Here is an 11,261-nt window from a genome sequence, read left to right on the forward strand (position 1 = left end):
ATCATTGGTAGGTAGTGACTCATCTTCCATTTCCCCAAGACCAGCACCTGTTCCCTCCCCTTAATTCCCATTCTCAGTCTCTCCAGTTTAGGTCTTCAGTTTTTCATCCAGACCATTACAATAGGCTCCTACCCTCACATTCTCCTTGACCCAATCCATTTTTTAAAATACAACTTTATCAAGATATAATTCACATATTGTACACTTCATAGTTTATGACTTTTAGTATATTTACAAAGTTGTGCAACCATCACAATTTTAGAAAGTTTTTATTATCCGAAAAAGAAACCTGTACCACTTAGCCTTCATCCCCCAAGTCTCCAATCCCCTCTCCATCATAGGCAACCACCAATTTACTTTCTATCCCTACAGATTTGCCTATTCTGGGAATTTGATATAAATGAAATCATTTAATGTGTTGTCATTTATGATTGGCTTTCTTTGCTTAAACATGACATATTTAGGGTTTATCTATGTTGTAGCATTTATTCCTATTTCATTTCTTCTAATTGCTGAATAGTATTCTATAGTGTGGCTATACCACAGACTTTTAAAAATGTCTTCTTGGTCAGTTTAGGTGGTTTGTGGTTTTTCCTGCAGTTTAACATATCTAACTTGCTGGCATGCAGCTGTTTGCAGAATTCCCTTGTATTCTTTTTACTTCTTTAAGGTCAGTAGTAATATCCCCTCTTCCATTTCTGACTTAAGTAACTTGAGTCTTCACTTCATTTTTTGGCCAGTCTAGGTAAAGGTTTGTCAGTTTTGTGGACCTCTTTGAAGAATCTACTGGTTTGGTTGATTCTCTCTCTTGTTTTTCTATTCTCTTATTTTGTTTACCTCTGCTCCCATACTTACGATTTCCTTCCTTCTACTAGCTTTGAGTTTAATTTCCCTTCTTTTTTCCAGTGCCTTACGGTGTAAGGTTAGGTTGTTGATTTAAGATCCTTATTCTTTTTTAATATAGATATTTACAAGTATAAATATTTCCCTCTAACCACTGCTTTAGCTGCATCCCATAAGTTTCAGTATGTTGTGTCTTCAAATTCATTCACATCAAAGTATTTTCTAATTTCCCTTTGATTTCTTCTTTGACATATTGATTGTTTCAGAGTACATTTTTAAATTTCCAGAAATTTGTGAATTTTCCAGTTTACCTTCTGTTACTGATTTCTAACTTTACCCCTTTGTGATCAGAAAAAATAATTTGTATGATAGCTGTCTTTTTAAATCTTCTGAGACTTAATTTGGGATCTATCCTGCAAAATGATTCATGTACACTTAAGAAGAATGTGTATTCTGTTGTTGAGTAGAGTGTTCTCTGTATGTCCTAGATCTAGTGGGTTTATTGTGTTTGTGTTGTTTAACTCTATTTCCTTACTTGTCTTCTGTTTGGTGGTTCTGTCCATTACTGAGAATGGGGTATTAAAGTTTCCAGTTATTAGTATAGAGTTGTCTGTTTCTCCCCTTAATTCTGTCTATTTTTGTTTCATTAGGTGCATAAATGTTTATAGTTTTTATTTCTTTTTGCTATATGAATGTTTTATTATATGTAATATCCTTTGTCTCATGTAAACTTTTCTGAGTTAAAGTCTATTTTGTCTAATATTCGTATAGCCACTCCTTCTCTCTTTAGGTTAGTATTTGCATGGAATTTCCTTTTCCATCATTTCTCTTTCAATTTATTTATGTCTTTGGATCTAAAGGGAGTCTCTTCACCATCAGTAGAACAAAAAGGCACCTTACAATATAGAAGAATATATTCGTAAATGACATATCCAATAAGGGGTTAACATCCAAAATATATGAAGAACTCACATGCCTCAACAACCAAAAACAAATAGCCCAATTAAAAAATGGGTACGGGAACTGAACAGACACTTCTCCAAAGAAGAAATTCAGATGTCCAAAAGGCACATGAAAAGATGCTCCACAGAGCTAATAATCAGGGAAATGCAAATTAAAACCAAAATGAGGTATCACCTCACACCAGTTAGGGTGGCCAGCATCGAAAAGACCAAGAACAACAAATGCTGGTGAGGATCTGGAGAAATGGGAACCCTCCTACACTGCTGGTGGGAATGTAAGTTAGTTCAACCATTGTAGAAAGCAATATGGAGGTTCCTCAAAAAACTGAAAATAGAAATGCCATTTGAACTGAGAATCCCACTCCTAGGAATTTACCCAAAGAATACAAGTTCACAGATTCAAAAAGACATATGCACCCCTATGTTTATTGCAGCACTATTTATGATAGCCAAGATACGGAAGCAATCTAAGTGTCTGTCAGTAGATGAATGGATAAAGAAGATGTGGTACATATATACAATGGAATACTATTCAGCCATAAGAAAGAAATAAATCCTACCATTTGCAACAACATGGATGAAGCTAGAGGGTATTAGGCTCAGTGAAATAAGCTAGGCAGAGAAAGGCAAATACCAAATTATTTCCTTCATTTGTGGAGTATAACAATGAAGCAAAAGGGAAGGAACAAAACAGCAGCAGACTCAGAGACTCCAAGAAGGGACTAGTGGTTACCAAAGGGGAGGGGTGGAGAGGGTGGGTGGGAAGGGAGGGAGAAGGGGATTAAGGGGCATTATGATTAGCACACATAATGCATCTTACTATGCTGATGAACAGTGATTGCTATGGGGTATAGGGGGCACTTGATAATATGGGTGAATGTAGTAACCACAATATTTTTCATGTGAAACCTTCGTAAGAGTGTATATCAGTGATACCTTATTAAAAATATATATAGTATATCAACTATATTCCAGTAAATTTTGAAAATTAAATTTAAAATAAATAAATACGCTATTAAAATTAAAAATAAAGTGAGTCTCTTGTAGAAAGCATATACTTGGATCATTTTTTTTAATCCATTCTGAAAATCTCTGTCTTCTGATTGGAGACTTTAATCCATTTATATTTAAAGTAATTACTAATAAAGAGGGACTTCTGTCATTTTGCTATTTGTTTTCTATATACCTTATAACTTTTTGTCCTTCGTTTCCTGAATTATTATCTTCTTTTGTGTTATTTTTCTTAGTGAAATGTTTAAATTTATTTCCCATTTCCTTTTGTGTATATCCTTTAGGTATTTTCTTTGTGGTTACTATGGGGATTTCACTTACCATCCTAAAGTTATAATACTCTAACTTGAATTTATACCAGCTTAATTTCAATAACGTACAAAAGCTCTGCTCCTTTAACAACTCAGGATCCACCCCTTTCAGCTGTTGATATTACCAAGTTACATCTTTATACATTGTCTGAAAACACAAACTAATAATTTTTTAATGCATTAGTCTCTAAAATTATGTAGGAAAAAAATGTGAGTTACAAACTGAAGTTACAATAATACTTTTAGATTAATTAAAAAACAATTTGTCTCTTAAATCAGGTAGAAAACAAAAAGTTACACTTTTGTATTGTAACCATTGTTATAATAATACTAGCTTTTGTAATTGCCCATGTATTTATTTTCACTGAGGCCTTATTTCTTCATATGGCTTCAAGTTACTGTTTAGTGTCTTTTCACTCTAATCTGGAGGACTGCCTTTAAAATTTCAACAATTGACAATAAACTCCCTCTGCTTTTGTTTATTTGGGAATGTCTTAATTTTTCTCTCACTTTCAAAGGACAGTTTTGCTGGATATAGGGTTATTGCTTGACAGTTTTCTCTTGTAGTACTTTGAATATATCAGTCCACTGTCTTCTGGTCTCCAAAGTTTCTAATGAAAAGGAAAATCTGCTGTTAGTTTGACTGAGGATCCCTGTTCATGACAAGTCACTTCTCCCTTGCTGTTTTCAAAATTCCCTGTGTCTTTCTCTTCAATGGTTTGATCCTAATGAGTCTCTGGGTCTCTTTGAATTCATCCCACTTGGAGTTCATTGAGCTTATTGGATGCTCATATTCATATATTGCATCAAATTTTGGAATTTTAAGCCATCATTTCTTCAACAATTCTCTCTTACCCCTTCCTCTTTCTTCACCTTCCAGGACTTCGTGATGTGTCTATTGGTCTGCTTGATGGTGTTCCACAGGCTCCTTAGGCTCAGTTCACTTTTTCAAGCTCTTTCCCTTTTTGTTCCTCAGACTCAATTATTTCCATTGTCCCAACTTCAAGTTTGCTGATTCTTCTGCCTGCTCAAATTCCTCTAGTGTGTTTATCATTTCGATTATTGTACTTCTCAGCTCCAGATCTCTCTTTTGTTTTTTAGGCCTTCTATATCTGTACTGACATTTCCATTTTGTTTATGCATTGTTTTCTTGACTTCCTCCATATCTTTCTTTAGTTTTCTAAGCACCTTTACGACAGTTGTTTTAAAGTGCTTTTCTAATCTACCATCAGGTCCTTTTAGGGACAGGATGGCAGTTTCTGTTGGCTTATATTTTCCCTTTATATTGGTCATATTTTCCTTTTTTATGCATTGTGACTTTTTCTTGCTGAAAACTGGACATTTAAGTCTAATAATGTGCTAAATATGGAAATCAGATTCTTCCCTTCCCCAGAGTTGGCTGGGTTTTGTTTTTATTTTTGATTGCTGTAGGCTGTCTCTCTGCCGAGGATTAGTTTAGGCTCAGGTGTGAACTTGAGGTCTTATCTGTTCTTTTCTGAGCCTATGCTTTTCCCTGGGCATTTTCCCTGGGCATGCACTGTGACTTTCTAATTTCACCCATATATGAGTTTACTTTTCAGTGTCCTAGTCTTCGTTGTCTAGTTCCAAAAAAGAGAGAAATGAAGAGGGAGAAAACGCACTGGTTCTTTAAATCACCTGGAAGTCACTTCAACCAGAAGGAGAAGGGCTTGCAGTAATGTAGGGACATGCAGCAACAATAGCTATCACGTCTTTGTCTGCATCTCTGTGATCAGAAGCAGCAATCAGTCATCAGCACAGACCCATGATATCTGGAGGGCAGGACCCTGTTTTGCCTCCTGGCTCTGTGTGCAAGCTGCTCCAGGTACTGTGTATAGCTGCCTGCCATGGGTCTGGGGATTCGGTAGCTGCTTCTGTGCAAAGAACTGAAATTGCCTGAAATTAACTGTAATTCACCATCCACAGCTTCCTCCGAAGTTGCAGATTTTCAGTAGAATCCAGAATTCCAATATTGTTTCATTAAACAGTATATGCCAATGCAATTATTATCTAGGTGGTGAGATAAATTTCTGGTGCTTCCTGTTCTGCTGCTTTACCAGAATCCTTCCAGGGCTGAAATCCTCCCTGTCTCTGAGGTTTTTTCTGACCCCAGCTGAGCTGTTTTTAGCAGGCTCTTTCTGGTGAACTAGCTAACCTATGGTTTGGTTTATTGCTTTTAATTAGAAGTAGCTATTTTTTTCTAGAGTGCTCTTAGGCTTGAACTACTACATACCCTGTTTCAAATAAAGTCAGTTCCTTTGATGAGAGCTTTAGAGCTCTCTTTTCTTATAGACTGCCTTTCCCTTTGCCGAAATCTCTGAGCCTTGGCTGGTGTGGTAGCCTCTGGTCTTCTTGGCTTAGCCTCTGCCCTACAAATAAGCAAGCAGAGATGGGGGTGATTGAGGCCCCAGAGTTCTTGGTTTGATGGCCCAGAATAGAACCTCCATTTTATGGATTAAGGCCTGGATGGAAGAAAAGAACTCACCAGAATTTAGCCTCTTTAATTTGGAGTTAGAAGGGATGAGAAATGCTGGTGGCCTGCCTCTCCCAGTTAGATATGGTAACCATTGATTGGGGAGTGAGGGAAGAGGGAGCCCTATCTTCTTGACACCTGGTCAGAGTCGAGCTTCCATCAAACAGATAAGGTGGGGAGAGGGAGGGAATGGATCATTGCTCAAATGCCACAGACACTTGCTGCTGTTGTCAAGTTTAATAGATGTTGAATAAATGTGTCTTTGTTTCATGTCCTTAGGAAAATTTCCAGAGACTTCAAATGGTTGCTACAAAAACAGTTTTCACCAGCTTTCTTGTTTTTCTGGGGAATGGGTCTGCTCAGCTCCTTAGGCCACTATCTTGGAAGAATTCCCATATGATCCATTTTATACCCCACTGATGAGGTGTTTTTTTTTGGGGCATTTTGAATGATATCATTTACTTTGTTTAGAACCTTCAAAATCCTCACGCAGGGACTACAAGTTGAAATTTAATATCTATTTCCCCCTTCTCCCTCAAGTACAAAACCCAAATGTTATTTGGGGCAGGAATGCACCCAGCTAAAAGACTAGCAGCTAAGTGGGTCATGTAAATGAATTCTGGTCAATTAGTAGAAGCGTTGTCTGTGTCTGGAAGAAAGCTGCTTAAAGGGAGTTGTTTGGTCAGGATTTTAACCCTTTGCCTTTCTTGTTGACTAGAATATGTCCTTGATGGCTGGTGCACTAGCAGCCGTCTTGTACAATGAAGACAGTCTTGAGGATGGAAATCATACACTGAGGGTGGCAGAGTAACAACATAGAAAACTCTTGTGCTTTGATTACTGGGTCCATTGTCATTTCCTGGAGCTGCCACATCAGTCCTGGTTTACCTTCTTCTAAAGAGCACAAATCTTGGTGTGTTTAAGCCACTATTTTTCTGAGTGTCACCTCCTCTGTGGAGTCTTGCATGACCCCTTAACAGCTAGAAATGGTTTCTCTTTCCTTTTAATTCTCACAACACTTACGTCTAACTCCCTGGGGCACTGATACATGATATGACATCCCCTCTTGAATTAATGTTATTTAGTTTATGCTGAAAGGAACCAGATGGCTAGCCTAATAAAATCTACCCCAGGTACTCTAAGGCCAGTTAGGGGAGAAATCACCAAGTGAGGCATGTTGGCTGGACCTCAAAACCTTTACTCCTGTTGGGAGAGAGGAACTCTGTTTTACTTTCGAGGTTTCAGATCAAGTACAAGGATATGCAGCATACAACTCTTCCCTTAGTTACATTTGGCATAGCTGAGAACAGGCTAGAGGGTTTTTTTTTAAGGTTATTTAAAGCTCAGGATAACAAAGAAAGACAGTAAATTAATGTAAGGTGATCTATTTTGCATATCTTTAGTTTGGCGTCCCTCTGTATGCTTTGCTGCTTCCAGATACCAGATACCTTCGGTCCTTTGTCATCTTAAGATTCCAGTGGCAAAACTATCCAGATTCAGCCATTACATTATCTTAAGGTTTTTTGTAGTGTGAAGGTAGTGGACAGCTCTATCTGGCACACCCAAGCTGAGACCTGGATCCTAATATTTTTGAAAACTTGATAATTAGGAGGACAAAAACCAAATAGCTTCTATCATTTAAAATTGCCTTGTAGAGGTAATTCTTCTGGACCTAGAATTACATTCAAGTGGAAGTTTTAGTAATGCAAATGAAAGCAAAGATCCTCTTCCAAACTAGTTACAAGGAGCTAAACTTTCTCATAATTTTAAGACAGTTAAATGTTGTTCTTGATGAGTAGTAAGTTGTATCTCTGCAAACTTTGATTTCTCTTGCAGAAAATGCCCTCAACGTAGAAAAGGACATTATTAATGGAACAGCTAGCATGGTGCCTGGGTCTTGGTCTTGCACTGACCCCTATATTAATCAGAGGTTAGGAGATAACAGAACTATTTTCATGTAAGAATTTGTGACACTCAGAGTTTGTTGCAAAAGTTCAGGGCTGGTGACAGAAGTGTGGCTGAGAATTAATAAAAAGTGAAAATAATAATAGCAAGTACTTCTGTAGCACTTATTCTATGCCAGACACTGCTTTAACACTTGATGTGTATTAGCTCATTAATCCTCATAGTAATCTTTGAGCTAGTCAATTTTCAGCTCCACTGTAAAGGTGAAATTGAGGAACAGAGAGGTTAGAGAGCTTGCCCAATGTCACTCAGCTATGAAAAAGTGGCGTTGGGGTTGAAACCCATGCAATCAGGCCCCAGAGCTTGCATGCTTACTCTGTATGCTGTCCATTTATGGAATGTGTCCATTTTTCTCCCCTCTACATGAAACCCTGAGTTCTGGTCAATGGCATTTTGTCTCCTTTATGAAGCTGAATATTCCTGATGAACATAAATATGGGTGATTTCATATATTTATTTTTCACTGGCCATTTTATTGAACTCTCATATTATTAGGTCTACTAGCTTTTCAGCTAAACCTTATGATTTGGGAGGTGGTAATCATCTTTTTTCAATTATGTATAATTTTGCTTCTACTTTTTCTACAGCTATGGCTCCTAATTCTGTTTGTTGTCTTACCTCATTGGCTATAGATAATGGAATAAAAAAATGGAATTAAGTTGTAGAGTGGCTATTGGAAGGATAAATATGAGATCAGAGTACATATAGGCAGAGCGAGCAGTTACGCTACTGCAGTAAATTAGGTGTGATGTCGTAATGGTGGAGTCTACAGTGAGAGCGAAGGACATAAAAGGAAGGGATGTATGAGAAAGATATTTTAGACAAAGAATTTACTGGGTTGAGAGGTGTTGGTAAGCAATGAAATAAATACATCCTACCTGAAATCTCGTGTTCTACCTGATGGTGACAGTCCATAACAGATGTTAGTATCTATTGAAAACATACCTGGTCACCTAAATGGAGGTAAGAGGAAGAAAATGAATCATGTCTCCGTTTATGACAGCATTAACAGATATATAAGAATAGACAGAGATACATACACTCTATCTCTCTTCTCTTTTTCTGTCATCTATCTATCTGTACTTCTGTGGATAGATCCATCTATTGATCCAATATTTAAAAATCAAATCTCCATGATTCATTTTCAGTCTTTGAGCTATCCAGTCCTATTGCTTGTCTGCCCACTTCAGACCCACAAGCATCTCTTTTTCCCTCAAAACCACCAGTATCCTTTCCTCCTCACAACTTTCCCACATGCTACTCTCTATTCTTCCTCCCATTTTAGCCTACATGGCACACTTGCTGAGCAAGCCTTCCCCGATCGCCCCAGCCCTCCAACCAATAGTCATGGGCAGTTTTCTTTCCAATGTACTTAGCACAGTTGCAATTCAGCAGGTGTGCCTATGATGTCTGTTTCCCTCACTAGACCATAAGTTCCATGAGGGCGTGAACTGAGGTTATATTGTTCCTGCTGTATGCCTAGCGCCTAGCACCATGCCTGGCATATAGTAAGTACATAATCTAGAATGTTTGCTCAGTATATTCATGACCATCAAAAACATATCTTAAATAACTAGCACTTGGATAAAGCTTTTCTAGTTTGTAGAGTAACATTTTGTCTGTTGTGCCCCATCTGGTCCTCACATGAGCTCCGTGAGAAATACAAATGTAGGACACTCAGCTGGCGCCGGGAGGTGCACTGCATGTCACCTGCGTTTCCTCACCCGGTGCTCTCTTACACCCTCATCACTTACACTCCCGCAGAACTGGGCTCGCAACACGACATGCTCTGGGCACACAGGGGTTCATCTGTCTGCTGAGCATGTCCCTCCCCCTGTGGATGTCACTGTGCCCCACCCAGACCCCCTCTACCAGCCTGGGCTACCCTCCCCTCCCTGTTGGTATAAACTAACAACTCCAGGGACTGACTGACATGGGGGCACAAAAGGCTAGCCTCTTGCCTCACTGTGGTGCAATTTGTGTGGCAGAGTTTCCTGGTGGGGCCAGCGAAGCCAGTCTCCTGCAGAGCCCTAGCCCTGTGCCTCACACCCTGCCTGCTTCCCTCCTTCAAGAAACTACTTCCATGGGAATGCCCACCTTGGGCTCTGCTTGTTGGGAGCCCAACCTAAGAAACAGCTGCCTTGACCACCTTCCACACCTCTTCACCCTACAAAGCTTTTCCACCAGAGAAAATCTTCCTCTGCCTGGGGGTGGTAAGACTGGTGAGTGCAGGCAGCACAGTCCTCAGAGAGGAGATGCCCAGGGGCCATGTAGTCCCAGCAGGCTGGCAGGTGTGGTGAGGTAGGTATAGAAGCTGCTTTCCATAGAAGCCACTCTGCCAGTGTCCAAGGATGAGGAAGCCAGGCAAGGACCACCTTATAATCATTCATTCCTATAGTCTCTCATGTGCCCTCCTTCCTTGGTGAGCCAGCCCCCTGATGGATGAGAAGCAATGCCCCTCTCTCCTATAAGGACAGAGTTTTACTCCATGAAAGCCACAGTTCCACTCCTTTGAATGTATGAAGGCAGGCTCAACATTCATGCAATTAGTGTCCATGTCTTCATTCCTCCACTGGTTGGTAAACTCCAGGAAAACAGGCACTGTGTCTTGCTTATCTTAGTCATGCCTGTGATAGCAATATGAATTTAATTTTTGAGTCGGAAGAGTCCTTAGAGCTATGTGGTGCAGTTTCCTAGGTTGGAGTCTTGTGATCAGTCTCATTAAATGTGTGAATATATATTTCCTTTTGATCAGGATCTTGCAATAACTCAACCCAAAGTATATTAAGATGAGTTTGCTAGTTACAGCTGATTTTATGTTTATATTTTAGGGCAGGGAAGCCTATAGGCATCCTCAAACTCTATTAAATAGGACATCTTGTTTTTTAAATCTATTCCTAAAGGTTGCCTAACATTTTGAAGTTAGGAAGAGAGTGGGTCATAATGGCAGAACAAGGACCTTTCACACAATGTGTTTTGTCCCATGGATGGGAAGTCTCCAAACCATTTCTATTTGTTTTTGGAATAAAATGAGCCAGTCCCAGTGTCATTCTCTCTCCCTGTGGTCATGTCCTTTCACCTTCTGACTGCCTTCTGCTCACAGATGGGGACTGCAGATAGTCACAGCACACAACACACTTTCAGAGGCAGGGAAGTGGATGATTCATTTTTTCAACATATATAAAAAAAGTAAACCTCCTTCCCTCCCTTCTTGTGGTAGTAAATGGCCTCCATGTGTCCACACTGGCCTTAGTCTGTGTGGGCTTCCACAACAAATACCCTAGACCATGTGTCTTAAACAACAGAAGTATTTCTTCACCGTTCTGGAGATTGGGAAGTCTTGAGACTGAGGAGCTAGCAGGGTCTGGTCCTAGTCTGAGCTCTCTTCCTCGCTGCACATGGCCTCCTCACAAGTGAACAACGAGAGGGTGCTCTCTCTCCCTTCCTCTCCTTAAAGGCCAACAGTCCTATCAGATTAGGGCTCCATGCTTATGACCTCATTGAACCTTACTTGCCCTCCTAATGACCCCATCCCCAAATATAGTCACATTGGAGTTTAGGGCTTCACTGTATGAATCCGAGGGGGACACAGTTCTGTCCCTAATTATACCCTTCACCCTATAACTTTTCAGTCCCCTCTCACTCTCTCCCTAGTCTCAGCTACATGGCTTGATTCAA

This window comes from Manis javanica, chromosome 7, assembly GCF_040802235.1.
Source record: "Manis javanica isolate MJ-LG chromosome 7, MJ_LKY, whole genome shotgun sequence".
Lineage (NCBI taxonomy): Eukaryota > Metazoa > Chordata > Mammalia > Pholidota > Manidae > Manis > Manis javanica.